The sequence below is a fragment of the Pectinophora gossypiella genome, chromosome 1 (genome assembly GCF_024362695.1).
Source record: "Pectinophora gossypiella chromosome 1, ilPecGoss1.1, whole genome shotgun sequence".
Taxonomy (NCBI): domain Eukaryota; kingdom Metazoa; phylum Arthropoda; class Insecta; order Lepidoptera; family Gelechiidae; genus Pectinophora; species Pectinophora gossypiella.
The window spans coordinates 13,003,987-13,020,217 of record NC_065404.1 but is presented as its reverse complement, the minus strand read 5'-3'; positions in this window follow the sequence as shown (position 1 = coordinate 13,020,217).

Here is a 16,231-nt window from a genome sequence, read left to right as displayed (position 1 = left end):
TATTTTGATCAGAATAATAACTGGTGGAAGATATGTTGCGCATGGGTGTAATAACAAGGGTATATTTATACCCAAAAACAAAGATAGAAGTTGCTTATGTTGGTTATCCATGAAATTAGAAGGTTAAACGCAGGAAAATGGCGCCACCTATATTTCATATAGGCGAACAACCGGACAGAATTAAGTTGACAGCACACGTCAAACGGGTTGAATATGAGCGAGATGCCTATTTTATTCGGCCGGGTTATTCAGTCATTTTAAAATTAACAGTTGTCAATCATCCATCACTGTTTCAATACGCAGACAAAAACTACCAATGTGAAGCCAAACAAACCTCTAAAATTTTATTGGGATAAATATTTTTTTTAAATAGATAGTAAGTATGAAAGTTTGTATGTAAGTGGAGGAATCTTTTGCCCAGCAGTGGGATCAAGCAGGCCAGATAAGGTAAGATCAGCGGGCTTAGCACCGTAAGTGCGCGACTCTTTCTCGCCTCGACATATGTCACCCGCCACTCTCACAGTACTGCACAGAAAGAGACAGTAGATCTCGGTCGGGGCGAGAAAGAGTCGCGTGATTACGACGCTAAGCCCGCAGAAGTATTTATAACACATTCCTGCCACAATGCATTTTCGGAGATATGTGACCTAACCTGTATTCGGCCGGTTTTCTTCTCGCGCGAAAGTCAGACAGGCAGTCGCTTCTGTAATAAAACCGGACCTGTCAAATCTTCAGGTTCGGTAAGCGGACCATGTTAAATCAGAATAATGCTAGGGAGATGATGACACCTCAATGGATAAAGGAGTGATTCTATTTGTGTTGTTATAATGTAAAACAGTGGTTTTAGATATTCCTATAGACTGTTTATATTATGATCCTACTCAAATCAGGAGTTATCAGTTCTTTGTTGCATCGAGCAACATATATCACTATACTAATCTGACGTACATGATGGATGGTTCAGCCTCCGTTCCTTTTTTACGATACAAGTGCGTATTCTCACGATTTTCTAAAACATTCTCCGTATTAATAATTGCGTTATATCGTGTTGAATAAGTATTAATGTAACTAGGGGACCACCCTTCTGTTTAATTAGAGAATCTCGTTTGTCAAAACCTGATGGTAGTTTGAGTTATAACGCTAATTTATCGTTATCTCGATTGGGATCGATAAAACTAAAGTGGTAATTTGTAAATAAGTTGATTATGTGAAGACTCTGCGTCGAGCGGCCGTCCCGAACGGTCGTTTGTTCAGAGGTCCCGAGCTGCGCCCCGCAGCTCCCCGCGCTGCGCCCCGCAGCCCCCCGCCGCGCGCCCCGCGCCCCGTGCCGCCATTGTCTGCCGGCTACCTGCTGGCGTGACCCTGCCGCCATTCATTGAGTCAACAATAGTTCTTCTCAGAACTTGCTGGCTTATCTAAGTTTCAAGGATAAAATAACGACTGTTATTTTACAGTTGCATCGATTTTAATTTTAAAACCACAGTTTCGTGGTCCTCAGTGGATACCTTGCGGTGTTAACTAAGCTGAGTGGGACGTGGCCCTGGGGCGTCCGCTTGCCTCACTTTGAGGCAGGCACATTACCCGGACGGGGCTAGAACCACCGGCCTTGGGGTCTACCCTAGTCGACCCTAGCTGTCACCCGGGGTAGAGTGACCAATCTCTACCCCTTATATTTTTCTCTTCGTGTTTCGGGGTGTAAAAACCCTCCGCACTTAGAGCATAGGAACCCTCTTGCACAATAAGATCGGCAAAGGGATACCAGCTTAGGGCACACCATAAGCACACATCTTCTTTGTTAACCCCAAGCAAAGAGGCAAAACTCACTCTTACACACCCTCGAGCAATCCCACTCGAGTTGCGAAAGTTAGCCAGCGATCGCCTCAGAGTTTCTTGCGCCGCTTATTCTCTGAGGAACGCTTTTGCGAAGCGGTAGTAATTATTATATAGCAGATTGGCCGTCCCTTAAAAATGGCCGACAGCTCCGAGCTGTGGGCCGAAATCGGTAAAATCATTTTGACGCATATCCTAGCGGATAAAAGCAGCGCGCTTTACGCTGAGATATGTCGATTAGTACCGCAAGTTGCGGCGTTAACCTTGCCTTCCGCGCCCCGCATTGATAGTGCTCGTGCCGACCGCGCGTCGTCACCCTGTCTCCCCGCGACCCCCGGCCCCGCCGCGTCCCTCGCTTCGCTTCCCGGCACTGACCGGCCTACTGCGTCTGCCCACCCCACCGCGTCTATTGCATTGTCCCAATCGCGCGCTTCTTCCCCTTCCCCTGCTACCCTCCTCACCGGTGACGATGAGGAATCGTGCGATGTTCTTATGGACGTTGCCGAGTCCGATTCGTCGTCGGAGTGTGTGGAGTCGTCCTCTTCGGAGGACATATTCACGCTCGTGGAGGGCCGTAAGGGAAAACGAGCCCGCCGTCACCGCGAATCTGAGCCTGCTAAGGTCCAGAAGACGTCCTCGGGAACGTCGATTCCCTCTGCCATCCCCGAGGCCCGTAAGGCCCCTTCCAGCCCTTCTAAGGCTCCCAATGGTAAGAGTGCCATCAGCGGCACTCAAGTACAAAAAGGTCCCACCCCTCCGCCCTTGTATATGAGGGACAAAAATAGGTGGAACGAAGTCTCCCTTCGGGCGAAAGAGGAGAACATCGTAATCACCAGCGCCCGCACGACCCAAGATGGGATCAAAATTCAAGTCCCGTCATCTTCTGAGCATAGAAAGCTCACTACAATTCTGAAAGGTAGAGGAATACAATTCCATACCTACGCCCTCCCGGAGGAACGTATCCTCCGTATCATCATAAAGGGAATCCCTAAGGAGTGGGAAACCACTCTTGTTAAGGAGGACCTTGTTAACAACGGTTTTCCGGTGCTTGAGGTGCACCGTATGCATCGCGGTCGTGGCCAGGTCCCGTATGACATGGTCACAGTCATATTAGAAAGGACGGATGAGGGCAAGAAGATCTTCAACCTGAAGACTTGTTGCGGTCTATCTGGCCTTAAAGTCGAAACTCCCCATAAGGGAGGCCCCCCAACGCAGTGTCATAGATGCCAACTTTACGGGCATTCTAGTAGGCATTGCCATGCCAAGCCTAGGTGCGTAAAGTGCCTAGGGGATCACGCTACCTCGGATTGCCTTAGAGGCAAAAACGAGGTAGAACCCCCTAGTTGTGTGCTGTGTGGTCAGCAAGGTCATCCTGCGAACTATCGCGGATGCACCAAGGCTCCACGCACCCACCACAAGGTAGCCCAACGAAGGGCAGCCCGAGCTGCAGCTTCCCAACCCGGTCCCACTAAAGCCCATATGGCCCCTTCCTCGCACTCTACTCGCGATTTCCCGGCTCTGCCACTCACGCAGACCAAACTCGCGCCGCAGCGTCCATCCGCATGGACTCGTCCCCCGTCAATCGTCCGACCCACAAATCCGCCCCGCGCCCAACCTAGTAGCAATTTAGGTATTCCTGCAGCCTCTCTCGCGCCTCGTCCGGTTCCTGCGATGGCCCCTCAGGCCTCTGCATTTCCTGTCAACCAGTTTAGGGAATTTAGTATTCTCTTTAAGTCGGCCCTTAGTCAACTTGACAGTTTATTAGACTCCCTGTCCCAATTTAAAGCCTAATAATGGATTGTACGAATAAAAGTAGAGTCAAACCGCGTTCCCTTACAATAGGTTTTTTCAATGCTGATGGCATCTTAGGTCAACGTGCAGAGATTCACGAGTTTGTAAAACATCATCAGGTAGATATTTTATTAGTGCAGGAATCTTTCCTCAAACCCTCAAACCGCGACCCCAAGATGGCAAATTATAATCTAGTGCGAAACGACAGGACCTGCGCGCCCAAAGGGGGCACTCTCATTTATTATAAAAAGTCACTTCACTGTATCCCCATAGACCCACCTGCCCTCACTGACATTGAGGCTTCGATCTGTCGAGTAGGCATGACAGGACATCAGCCGATCACATTAGTGTCGGCTTATCTATCTCCTAATAACTCTAAGAGGTTACTTAGAAGTGACCTCGAAGCCCTCTTTAATCTCAGTAATTCAGTCATAATTGCAGGCGATCTTAACGCTAAACATCTTTCTTGGAGTTGCTTAACAACAAACACAAGAGGCAGGGTATTAGAAACTCTAGCCGAGCCCCTCTATTATGATATAATAACACCATTGCAGCCCACTAGATATCCCCCTGACTTGAACCACAGACCAGAAATACTCGACTTGGCGCTTCTAAAGAACATAAACTTACGTTTATGTTCTATAGAAGTACTACACGAGTTACAATCCGACCACCGACCTGTTATATTAAAACTAGGCTCCCGTTTAGACGCCCCTGATAATCCAGCACCCCCTAAGACAGTGCTGGACTGGGAGAAGGTGGCCGAAGGCCTCCAGTCTTCCAGTTCAGTGTACTTAGATAGTATCCCAGTAGAAATAACCTCCTTAGAGGAGGCCTCGACAGCTATTAACTCCCTCACGGATCACGTGAGGTCGGTTTTGAACGAAAGTTCAAAACAGGTTCCGGAGATGGAAGACCATCGCTGGAAACTGCCTACCGACATCCGTGATCTGCTAACGGAGAAAAACGCAGCCACCCGCGCATATGATTCCAATCGCACCGAGGAATGTCGCCGTCATTTGCGTCTCTTGCAGCATACTGTAAGAAAACGTATTAATGACATGCGACAGAATCGGTGGGACAATCTTTTGAGCGGCATTGAGCCCCACCACCAGGCCATCTGGCAGCTGTCTAGGTCTCTTCAAAAGGATACGGTTGTTCCTACTCCTCCTCTCAATAGGCCTAACCAACCCCCCGCTTTCGACGATGACGAAAAAGCCGAATGCCTTGCCGACAGTCTCGAAGCCCAATGCTCGCCCAGCACTCTCCCTATCGATCGTAGGCACCTCTCGACGGTGAACTCTGAAGTTCAGCGTAGGGCTTCTGTACCTCCCACCGATCCTCCTCTTCCACAGGTAACTGAGGAAGAGGTCCTAGGTATTATCAAAAGATTTCATACCCGAAAAGCCCCTGGCTCAGACGGTATCACGAATCGTGTCCTTAAAAACTTCGGTGCTCCCCTCATCTGCTTACTAACGGCAATATTCAACGTCGCCTTGAGCAACTGCGTCTTTCCACAGCAGTGGAAAGAAGCAATTGTAATTGGTATACCAAAGCCTGGGAAACCTAAAAACGAACCTTCGAGTTACCGCCCCATAAGTCTCCTCAATTCCATGGGGAAGGTTTATGAGCGGCTCATATTTGCTAGATTACGGGACTACGCCGAATCCAATAGTCTTATTCCACCAGAGCAGTTTGGTTTTAGAACCAAACACTCCTGCGTTCAACAAGTGCACCGTATTGTTGAACATATCTCTAGTAGATTAAACTTAAAAAAACCTGTCGCTACGGGAGCGCTCTTCTTCGATGTGGCGAAAGCGTTCGACAAAGTCTGGCACAACGGCTTGATCTACAAGCTTTATTCACTGGGAGTGCCAGACCGTCTCGTGCACATCATACGAGACTTCCTCTCAAATCGAACCTTTCGCTACCGCGTGGAGGGGACGCTCTCGTCACCGCACCCGATACATGCCGGAGTCCCACAAGGCTCCGTCCTCTCCCCTTTACTATTTTCATTATATACTAGTGACATTCCCAAATCCCCTAATACCGAATTAGCTTTATTTGCGGATGATACAGCCATCTATTCTTCGTGCCGTGGTCGAGTTATGATGACCGGAATCCTCCAACGCGCGGCCAATGCCTTGGGCAAGTGGTTTCGCAAATGGAGAATCGAGGTAAACCCGGAGAAAAGTGCAGCGGTGTACTTTTCAAAGGGCTATTATAACACGACACGGTCACGCCGTCAACTTAAAGTCATTACGATGTTTGGCAAGCCGATCCCTTGGGAGGAGCAAGTCAAATATCTCGGCGTAGTCTTAGATAGACGTCTTACTTTCAAGGCCCATATCAAACGAGTGCGCGATCGCGCCGCGTTTGTAATGGGCCGTCTTCATTGTCTCCTTAACAAGCGAAGTAAATTGTCCCTTAGGAATAAGGTGAAAATCTACACGACTTGCATCCGTCCGATCATGACCTATGCAGGGGTAGTTTTCGCTCACGCGAGCCCCTCTCAAATTCACCGTCTACAGGTAATACAAAATCGTTTCATGCGGAAAGCCACGGGAGCTCCGTGGTTCCTTCGCAATGAAAATCTGCACATTGACCTAGGTCTGCCAACCATTGCCCAATGGCTCAAATTAGCTTCCAAACGTTTTTTCGATTCTGCTCCGCACCACCCAAATCCCCTGGTAGTTGCGGCTTCCGAATACATCCCGCTTAGGGACGGTACTGAAAAGTATCGGCGTCCGAAGGACGTAATATACGATCCCGACGACCCGATTACCCTAGCCATAGAGGCAGCCAATCAGCTCGCGACACCAAACACTTCAGGACCCCGATACCGACCCCGCCGGCGTGGTCGACGATTTCCCTCATTCAGCGCTTATCGCTATCGACCCACTAGGGTCGATTAATTCTTTCAAATATTTTTCCTCTCAGACGACGCCCTGAGCCGAGGTTCGCGCCCAACTGGGCACCCTCAGGCCTGTTGTCTTAAACGTTGTACCGGGTGAGAGCCTTCAGCGCTCCCCATTTGTCCGGCCAAGTAGTTAATGCCATCTGCGGCAAATCTACAATAAGTCACGTCAAAAAAAAAAAAAACAAAAAAAAAAAAAAAAAAAAAAAAAAAAAAAAAGATTATGTGAAGTTGTTCAACTAATGTCTATGCTTGACTCTCACTGTGATATCTCTCACGGTAGCAGGTTCGAATGCAGCATGTGCCTTAAACCAATATTTTTTTTTTAAATTCAAGTTTAGATCATACCTAATTGTTATTACGTGCACCGCGGCGAAGGAAAACACCGTAAGGAAACTCACATTTTCAAGAAATGCGACCTAACTTGTATTGGGCTGGATTTCCCTTACCGGGTTGGAAGGTCAGGCTAGCAGTTGCTTCTGTAAAAAACCGGACCTGTCAAACTTCAGGGTAGGTAAGCGGACTTGTGATAACCGGATAACGTTAGGACGGTGACGTCAGTCGTTTTAAAACATCGCTTGCTAATTTCATAATGCGACTGTCTGTGTTTGTTTGGATGGTAATCGCAACACGACGGGTTTGTATTCCCAGTGGGCAGCGACTGGCGAGTCCGGGGGGACAGGCATTTTCACGACCCACTGCCTGGCCTTTCTGCCTGCAAGGCTCGGGGGCTTTAGGACAGGCCCGCTGAGGGGCCCAGGCCCCGCTGTCTAGTATTTAACTCTAACCGGTAATCTCTACTGCCATTAATAATTTATTATAATATTATAGTAGTTTAGAGGCCGAGTCGTGATTCGAGCCCGTGACCATACGATGTAAGATGTAATTCACGCATGTCTCGTGTGATCGCTGCCGTTGGCTCGTAAAAACACCTTCTTCAACCCGCAGAGGAGCAGCGTGTTGGGGATATTCCATACCCCCTCCGGTTGATTGAGGGGAGGCCTGTACCCAGAACGTAAATAGGCTGTTTATGTTTAGTCTAACAGGACAGCTGTAGAGATCTACGTGACAGAAAACTATGACTCAGATTCTTTTTACAGATTATCCTTAAATGCCCCCCATCTTGTGAAGAAGGGGATATCGCAATTTGTTCTTGTTATTATTAAAATATGTGTTAAGTACTATTATTATTTGTATCATCATCATCCTAGCATTGCCCCGTTTTTCACAGGGTCCGCTTACCTAACCTGAAGATTTGACAGGACCGTGTTTTTACTGAAGCGACTGCCAGTCTAACCTTCCAACCTGCGAAGGGAAAACCAGCTCAATACAGGTTAGGTCACATACCTCCGAAAATGCAAAAGCAAATTAATTTCTCGGGAATGTGGGTTTCCTCACGATGTTTTCATTCACCGCTGAGCACGTGATAATCATTTACGATCCCAATATGAATTCGAAAACAAATTCGACATGCACTGGTTTTAGGTCTGTGCTCAGATTCGAATCTGCAACCTCGAAGTGAGAGGCAAGCGTTCTACCAACTAACTGGGCTACCTATATCACGGCTTCATTATTATTATTTGTATGTCGTTTCCATATCTCGAGTCTATGGAGTCCCGACTCTGTCCTCATTCATAAAATAACAATTTTAATTCGTTATACATGTGAACATTGAATTATTATTATTATTATTAAAAATAAAATAATCTTTTTTATTTATAATAATATTTTTTACCACAATATGACCTGATGGTAAGATGTTGACTACAGCGGCAAACGCTTACCTAGTATAGGTAACATATTTTTCTGTTAGTATAAAAGAGGGTCCCAAATGCCCCTAGAACCGGCCCCGTGTTGGGACTGTCCGGGGACCACGCGAAATGCCATCATGTTTTCATTTTTTCCGTCGCTCGACTCGACGACACTCGATTAATTTTTCACGGTACGCTTGTCAAAATGTGATTTAATATCGCGAGGGTTGCGCTGCGGAGTTGCTTTGACGTGTGATGCGTGCTGCGCCCGCGTCCGTGGACGGTCGGACGCAGGGATCTGCGGGTAGTGGTAAAGTCAATCTTTTGTCTATTTATGAGCAGTTAGCGAAAAAAGTAACAGACATTTTAGACTGTCATTAAAACTAAGAGAATTTTTGACGTAACTTAAATACTTGTAATAATAGTTGTACTTGTAATACTTGTTAATAGTTTTCACTAATACAGTTTTCAATATATAAATAAAGCTTAATGCTTTTGTCATAAAACTTACATATGACGTACCTGACGTGCGGGGCGGAAGGCAAGAGGGAAACCACTGCCCTATTTTCCCCTAAACAAGTAGCATGGAAAATGCTGCACCGACAAGAGCGTGGCTCTTAAATTGATGATGATGACCTACTGAATCTACTACTATGTCGCACGACCAATCTACTAAGTATAGTACTAGATCTACTTGACCACGTGTATAGTGCAATTCATTATTAATGAGTTATTAATTTATCTTAAGTGCAGTTTTCACTAACGCAGTTGGCCCGACCATTATAGACGCAGCGCTGAAGGTACCCACCCGGTGTCCCTTAACCTCTTGCGGCCGAGATTTCCAGACACAGTAGTTAAACAATGTAGTTTGGATTTTAAAAGGACATTCGGTATCACGACTTTAAGCAGTTCACGTAAAAAACTACTTGTAAAAAAAAGTTATTTAGATACCTGTCTATTTGTATCGTAGTTATATGCTATATACATGTTTGTATGTTCAGTTTGCGAGCAATAAAGTATGTTTTATTTAATATAAACTCACCTCTGTATGCTAGTTGGGGTAGTCAGAAGTATTTTTTATTCAAAAACTTTTATTTATACTTAAAACTTACTTACTTTTTTACGTTTTTCAGCGTGGTGGATTATGCTCCATGCCCCCTCCGGTTGATTAAATGGAGGTATGTGCCCAGCAGTGGGACGCGTATAGACTGTTTATGTTCTGTTTATGTTATACTTAAAAGAATTCCAGACACAATAGTTTACAATGGGGGATTTTAAAGCAATATTACTTTAACGTAGGTCCTCGGCGGTAACTAGATATCCCAGTCATACATTGATCCACTTCGCATCCCATCTTCGTGCTCGTAAGTGGCATTACTTATCAATATCGCCCAAAAATAGGTACCGCAATTTCCAATTTGCCGCGTCACTCCGGATTCCAATAGGAAGCGCGAATAAATGGAGTCACATTCCAATATGTCACCGAGCGGGGCCATTCGGCTTTTCGGCATTCGGATGTTCGGATATTCGGCATTTCGGTCCGCACGTGCATTCGTTGGATATCGCATACCGGACCCGAACCTAAATGAGATTCTAAATGTTTGCTTGTTGAATTGATTAATTAATAATTATTAAGGTAAATTACATACGTACCAATAATTTATCTTATTATGTTGTTAGTTTTGATGGCTTATTAGAAGTTTACGTTTTTGAAAATAAAACACATTATCCCTATCGTCGTACTGACGTAGGTACGTCTCTGTAAGTTATGTAACTATACATTTGAAGAAAAGGCTAATTTCCTGTTAGTCACTTACTCTTCACTATCAGTTACAAATCAGTTACTTTTCACTAAACGTCAAAACACAAAATTACTATGGAATTTGTATGAATAAGCACACTGTGACGTCATAGAAAAACATGATAAAATGTCGGACTTTTTATTACGTTTTCATTATTAAAATTCATAAATAAGTTAAATAGAAAAAAAGGAAAAGTTTTACGTTAGTATTCGATCTGTCTTTTTTTATGCTTGTTGATTACCAGTCCCTTTCTTTTTTGGCGGATAAGAAAATGACAGACATAACTTACAATAAAATTAGATGGTGATTTCAGGAATTAGCACCATTAGCACCACAAGTATGTATGTTAGTAGGCATTTGTTCAAAAACCTTTCTTACAATCGTGTATCACGTATTCGCGACCTGTACTGGCTTCACCAAAACACAGACGTAATAAATAGGGCGAGAGGCCGAGTGAGCGGCATTCACCGTCACATTAGGCAGTCGGCACACGGTGCATGCGTGTCACGTCAATCGTTATTGCCTGTATACGGCATAGCCGCGCTGATTTGAAATATTTCCACGGAACCACTTATTCGCACCTCGGAAACAGGAGGATGGGTGCGTCTTGATCGACTCCCCGGCGAAATTTCGAGTGACAAAATGAGGATGAAGTTTGTTATGTAAAAAAAAACGAGTAAAAGGTCTTAGAGTATTTATTTTGAGAACATACTCGTACGTATTAATCAATTTTGTAACATGAATTGTAATTCAGTTGAATCAAAGACAAAAATATAAGTATCTTCAATCATCACCAGCCCATTAACGTCCCCACTGCTGGGGCACGTGCCTTCCCTATGGATGGATAGGGAGATCGGGCTTTAAACCACCACGCGGGCCCAGTGCGGATTGGTGGTTATTAACGACTGCTAATGCAGCCGGGACCAACGGCTTAACGTGCCTTCCGAAGCACGGAGGAGTTCGAGATGAAAACTTTTTTTTTTGTGGTCACCCATCCTATGACCGGCCTTTGCGAAAGTTGCTTAACTTCAACAATCTCAGACCGAGCGCGTTAACCGCTGCGCCACCGAGCTCCTCTTCAAATTTTTCAAAGTATCTTCAAATCTTGGAGTATTATACTCGACTGCGGCGAGGCAAAAAGGAGAGTTATGTGTTTGACCGCTGTGTATGTATGTCTGCATGTCTGTTCCAATCTAACTTCTATACCACCTGTCAGAATTTAACAAATGAGGTGTCACTAGAAGCGTCTTAATTGTCCGGTGGTTATAGGCTATGTGACGTCACGCTAAATTCAATGTGGCGACCTCTAGAGGACATAAAGTGAGGTTTTTTTTTGAAATGTTATTGTGTTGGGTGTCAAATGAAAGGGCTAATTCGCACATGTCTTAAGATAGCCGTGGTCGTATGCCAATTTGTCATAAGGGTTTGTAAACACTAATATTCGGACGAAATTCAGAGAAATTTAACTATTTTTCTTTGTTTCATACTTTTCTTCTTCTAAAACTGCCATCCGCCACCGCAAAGTCTTCCCCATTCTGAGCCAATCTGGAGAGCGCGGCTGCGTCCCTATTTTCAGTCCATTTCTTAATATACTTACTACTTAATATACTTAATATACTTTTCAGAGCGTGATTTTTCCGTAGTCTGGATATTACGCGCGCTGGATGTACCTAAGTATCTTAACATCGTTGAACAGCATTAGTGCTGTTCCGACAGAAGGATCAAGTAAAACAGATCAGGCTACAGCCGCGATATTCACGAATCCACGGCATGCGAGTCTCAGAGAGGGTAATCGTCCTGTAGTGGCGCGTTTTGTCCCGCATTGTGCGACCCGATGCGAGGCAATCGCGGTCGCGCATTCCCGTCGCGTACCCATTCTAATGGGGTACACCGGTACACAACTGTCACGTATACCCTACAGCAAGCACTCGAAGCAATCAGAATCCTTCACGCGTTATTATAAATGTGACTTTTAAATCATATGCGAATGTCGTGAATATATTATTAGAATGACTGACGCGCTTTGACGGTGAAATGATGTCAATTTTCATATTAGATTTTCAGGTGCTTTGAAATGTGTATTTTGTGTTATTTTTTTACAAGGCTTTCCTTTCAATAGCTTAGACGTTTCCTTCGAAGTTATTTTATATGTACCGCGTATGTTTGATACGCTTGATAGTAAACATGACGCCTTAAAACTTTAGTGTAAATAGACATTTGTCGCATAAATGCTATCATGAAGTGATAGTGATATATATGAAGTGTAAATTTTCCGTTAAAAGAAAAAACAGACAGCTGCTAGCGCCCCGGGAAGCCGTTAGATTGGCGCGAAATACCTAAGGAACTGTCATCATTTCGGTCGAAAAAAAACGATTAAAATCTTGCGCAAGCCGACACAGCGTTTTTGTGTTGGCAGATGCGCGCGTGCGCCGCTCACCTGCCTCACGTGGGCAAAGATAATGGCGACTATTGGCGACTACAAAAGACCCCGAACTTGGCCATTGTTGTGCATAGATTTAAGACGTCATCCCGAGACGTTATGGTTATGATACCAGTGACACCTGTCCGTGATTGAATGCGATGACATTGTCTCGAATCTGCGGATTTTTTGTTTCGTGTACTTGGGGTACTTTTGTGTTAAAGTCCAGCTGGTATAGAAAAAAGTATATAATTAATAATGTTCGACCATATAAGTTGTTTTCCAGCCAAGTAGTGCCACCCGAGGCAAACCTACAATAAATCACGTTGAAAAAGAAAACATGTAAGTTGACGCTCTGACTAGTCAAATCAGTAACTTTTTACTAAACGTCAAAACACGAAATTACTATGGAATTTGTATGAAAAAGCAACCTGTGACGTCATAGAAAACCGTGACAAAATGTTGCGACATTACATATTTCTTTATTAAAATTCCTAAATAAGTTAAATAGACGAATTAAAAGGTTTTTTTCACCTCTAGATCTGGCTTTATTTAGTAATCAGAATTTCGTAATTTATCTTTGACCTAGCGAAGTATCATTTGCCCTGTTCTGTGTTAACACAGATATTTTAATATTAATATTATGAATCATTAAACATTTTAGAAAACCATGTTAAATGTAAGTACGATGATATCTCTCATGTACTTAGTCAACTAATTTAAGAGTCACGATCTTGTCGGTGTATCATTCTCTATTTTTGTCTATCAAAGGCCAATTCCTTATAACTTCCTTATAAGACACGACGTTCACCTTCTTCTTGATCAGTTCCATGTAAGCTCTTCTTGGTCTTCCCCTTCGTCTCTTTGTTTGTAGCTTTCCTTCTATGATGTACATACTACTCGTAGTATTTTAATAATTCATGCCACTCATTATTCAAGTCTACAAAATGATTACAAAACTAGTTAACAATCACACTCAGCCGGAGGTATACCCAAAGCCAATGAAATATTGCACAAAATTGGGAATTCTACCGCATTGATACCTGAAACTCATTCATACGTCACGCTTAGCGACAAAGCACCGTCCTCTTTACATTAGTTTGTACATTTACCTGCTAATGATTTATAAGTAAGTGCCCTACAAAATTAGGAATACCCTTTAAGAACCCTTATTACAACGGCACAAGTTTCAGTAACATGCTTTTTTAATTTGGTCATATTAAAAAGAGCGAAGACCATTCGACAATTGCCCTACAATTGAACATCTCTCGATGTCGTATTTCAAAGATTTTACGATATGTCGTATTTTAAGCGATTTCCATTCAATTTTAGAGACAAATTAAAGTTGAGAGTAACAGTTTAGTAGCGTTAGTTGAGTCTTTCAAGGTGACTGCGGATCAAAAGAAGAAATTGATTTATGTGTACTCTTGATAGCCTTCTGCGTATTCAAATGAGTTTTCCAATTTGGTATCGATGCAAGTTTATGATTCGATTCTAGAAGTGAAATTACTACGACGTTGTCTATTGAAGAGTTGATTGAAAAGTTTAAGTACGTTCTTATATGTGGAGTACATTATGACTTTCTCAAGTTACAATCAGATATCGCATGGTTGTGCAATTTTAGGGTTTTAGGACACAATAATAGACGTTTGACCATTTTTTGATGAAGTTTTAAAGACATTGTTTAGATAATTAGTAATAAGTGTATCTTCTAGGTTGTCATCTATCTTGCACTCGAATCGTGTCGCGTCATGAGAAAGCTTGCAAACTTTTTTTTACTTGTTATTGTATTTTTATGCAAAAAACCTGATATGTCATAGTTTTAACGACATGATAAGCAGGATGAAATATTGTATCTATTCTTTTTCATCCCTGCACGGAAAGAAATTTCACTCCAGTTTGGGTAAAACCATGTCAAGTTTGACTCCGTATTTTATGTCACAGTTCTGGTAAGTACGTGTAATTTTTACCGACTTCAAAAAAGGAGGAGGTTCTCAATTCGACCGTATATTTTTTTTTTTTTTTTTTTTTTTTTATGTTTGTTCGGGCATATCTTCGTCGTATATGAACCGATTTTGATAATTCTTTTTTTGTTTGAAAGGAGATATACCCAAGGGGGTCCCATGTCAAGGAAGTCAGGATCTGATGATGGAAGACCAGAGAAATCGAGGGGAATTTTCAAAAATCGTAGGAGCGACTAGTGCGTTTGTAAAGTCATATTGATCGGATCGATCTTTAAGCTTCGGGAAAACTTCCCGACCTTCGAAAACTGGTCAGCATCAGGGAGATACCCTATGGCCTGGCAAAACTATACAACCTGGAGCAATTTTTCTTTCACGAAACGTATTTAAATCTTGATCAAATTCAATCGCCGGTGCAAAAAAACAAAATGGCGGAAAAAAAAGATGGCCGCCATACAAAATTTTGTCGATTTTGGAAGAAGCCCGTTTGGGTAAAAATAATGTATGGGGCGCTTACTCAAAACGTCATGTAGAGTACGGAAATACTTTCTGGTCACCAAAAACTGCTCCGCATCAGAGAGATACTCTACGGCCTGGCAAAACTATCGCACGTGAACCAATATTTCTTTCAGAGCACTTATTTAAATCTTGGTCAAATTCCATAGCGCGTAAAAAAAAAACAAAATGGCGGAAAAACAAGATGGCCGCCATACACAATTTTGTTTTTTCAGAAAATGTCTCGGGATATAAAATATATATCGGGGTTGTGATTGGATCGTCATGTTAAGTATGGAAATACTTCCTGATTTTCGAAAACTGCTCCGCATCAGGGTGACACCCTACGGCCTGGCGAAACTATCACACCTGAACCAATTTTTCTTTCACGAAACCTATTTAAATCTTGGTCGAATTTAATGGCCGGTGAAAAAAATACAAAATGGCGAAAAAACAAGATGGCCGCCATACAAAATTTTGTTTTTCCAGAAAATGTCTTGGGGGTAAAAATGATGTATAGGGGTGTGATCGGAACGTCATCTTTGAAAACTGCTCCCAATCAGGGAGACATCCTACGGTCTGGCAAACCTATTGCACCTGGATTTTGTTTGTTTCCACGACACCCATTTAAATCTTGGTCAAATTCTGTCGCCGGTGAAAAAAAACAAAATGGCTGAAAAACAAGATGGCCGCCATACGAAGAGGGACAGTTTCGAATAAACAGGACACGCGAGCTGCTTTAGCAGCGAGCGAACCACGCGAAATCTACTGTATCTATATGTATGCGTGAGTGTGTATGATAGCAGCTTCCACTGACAACCACATGTGTGTATGTACACATACACATGTGTGTGTGTGTGTGTGCGTGTGTGTGCGCGCGCGCGCGCGTGTGTGTGTGTGTGTGTGTGTGTGTGTGTGCGTGTGTCTGTGTGTGTGCGTGTATCTGTGTGTGTGCGTGTGTACGTGCGCGTGTGCTCGTGTGCGTTAGCGCGTGTGTGAGTGTGTGTGTAAACATGTTCATCAATAATAATTGTGATCACTACTAATAATATATTATATTATTATATATGAATATAAATCAGAAAATCTGTCTGTCTGCATCCTTGCTCGGTCTAACCATCACTTAAAATCGTAAAATAAAATAAAATTTTTAACAAAAAAAAACCGACTTCAAACGCAAAACTAAAAAGCAATAAATAAATTTACTTCGCACAAAGTAATTAGTACGTATTTTCAATTAGTTAATTAATTTATAATTCTGAAGT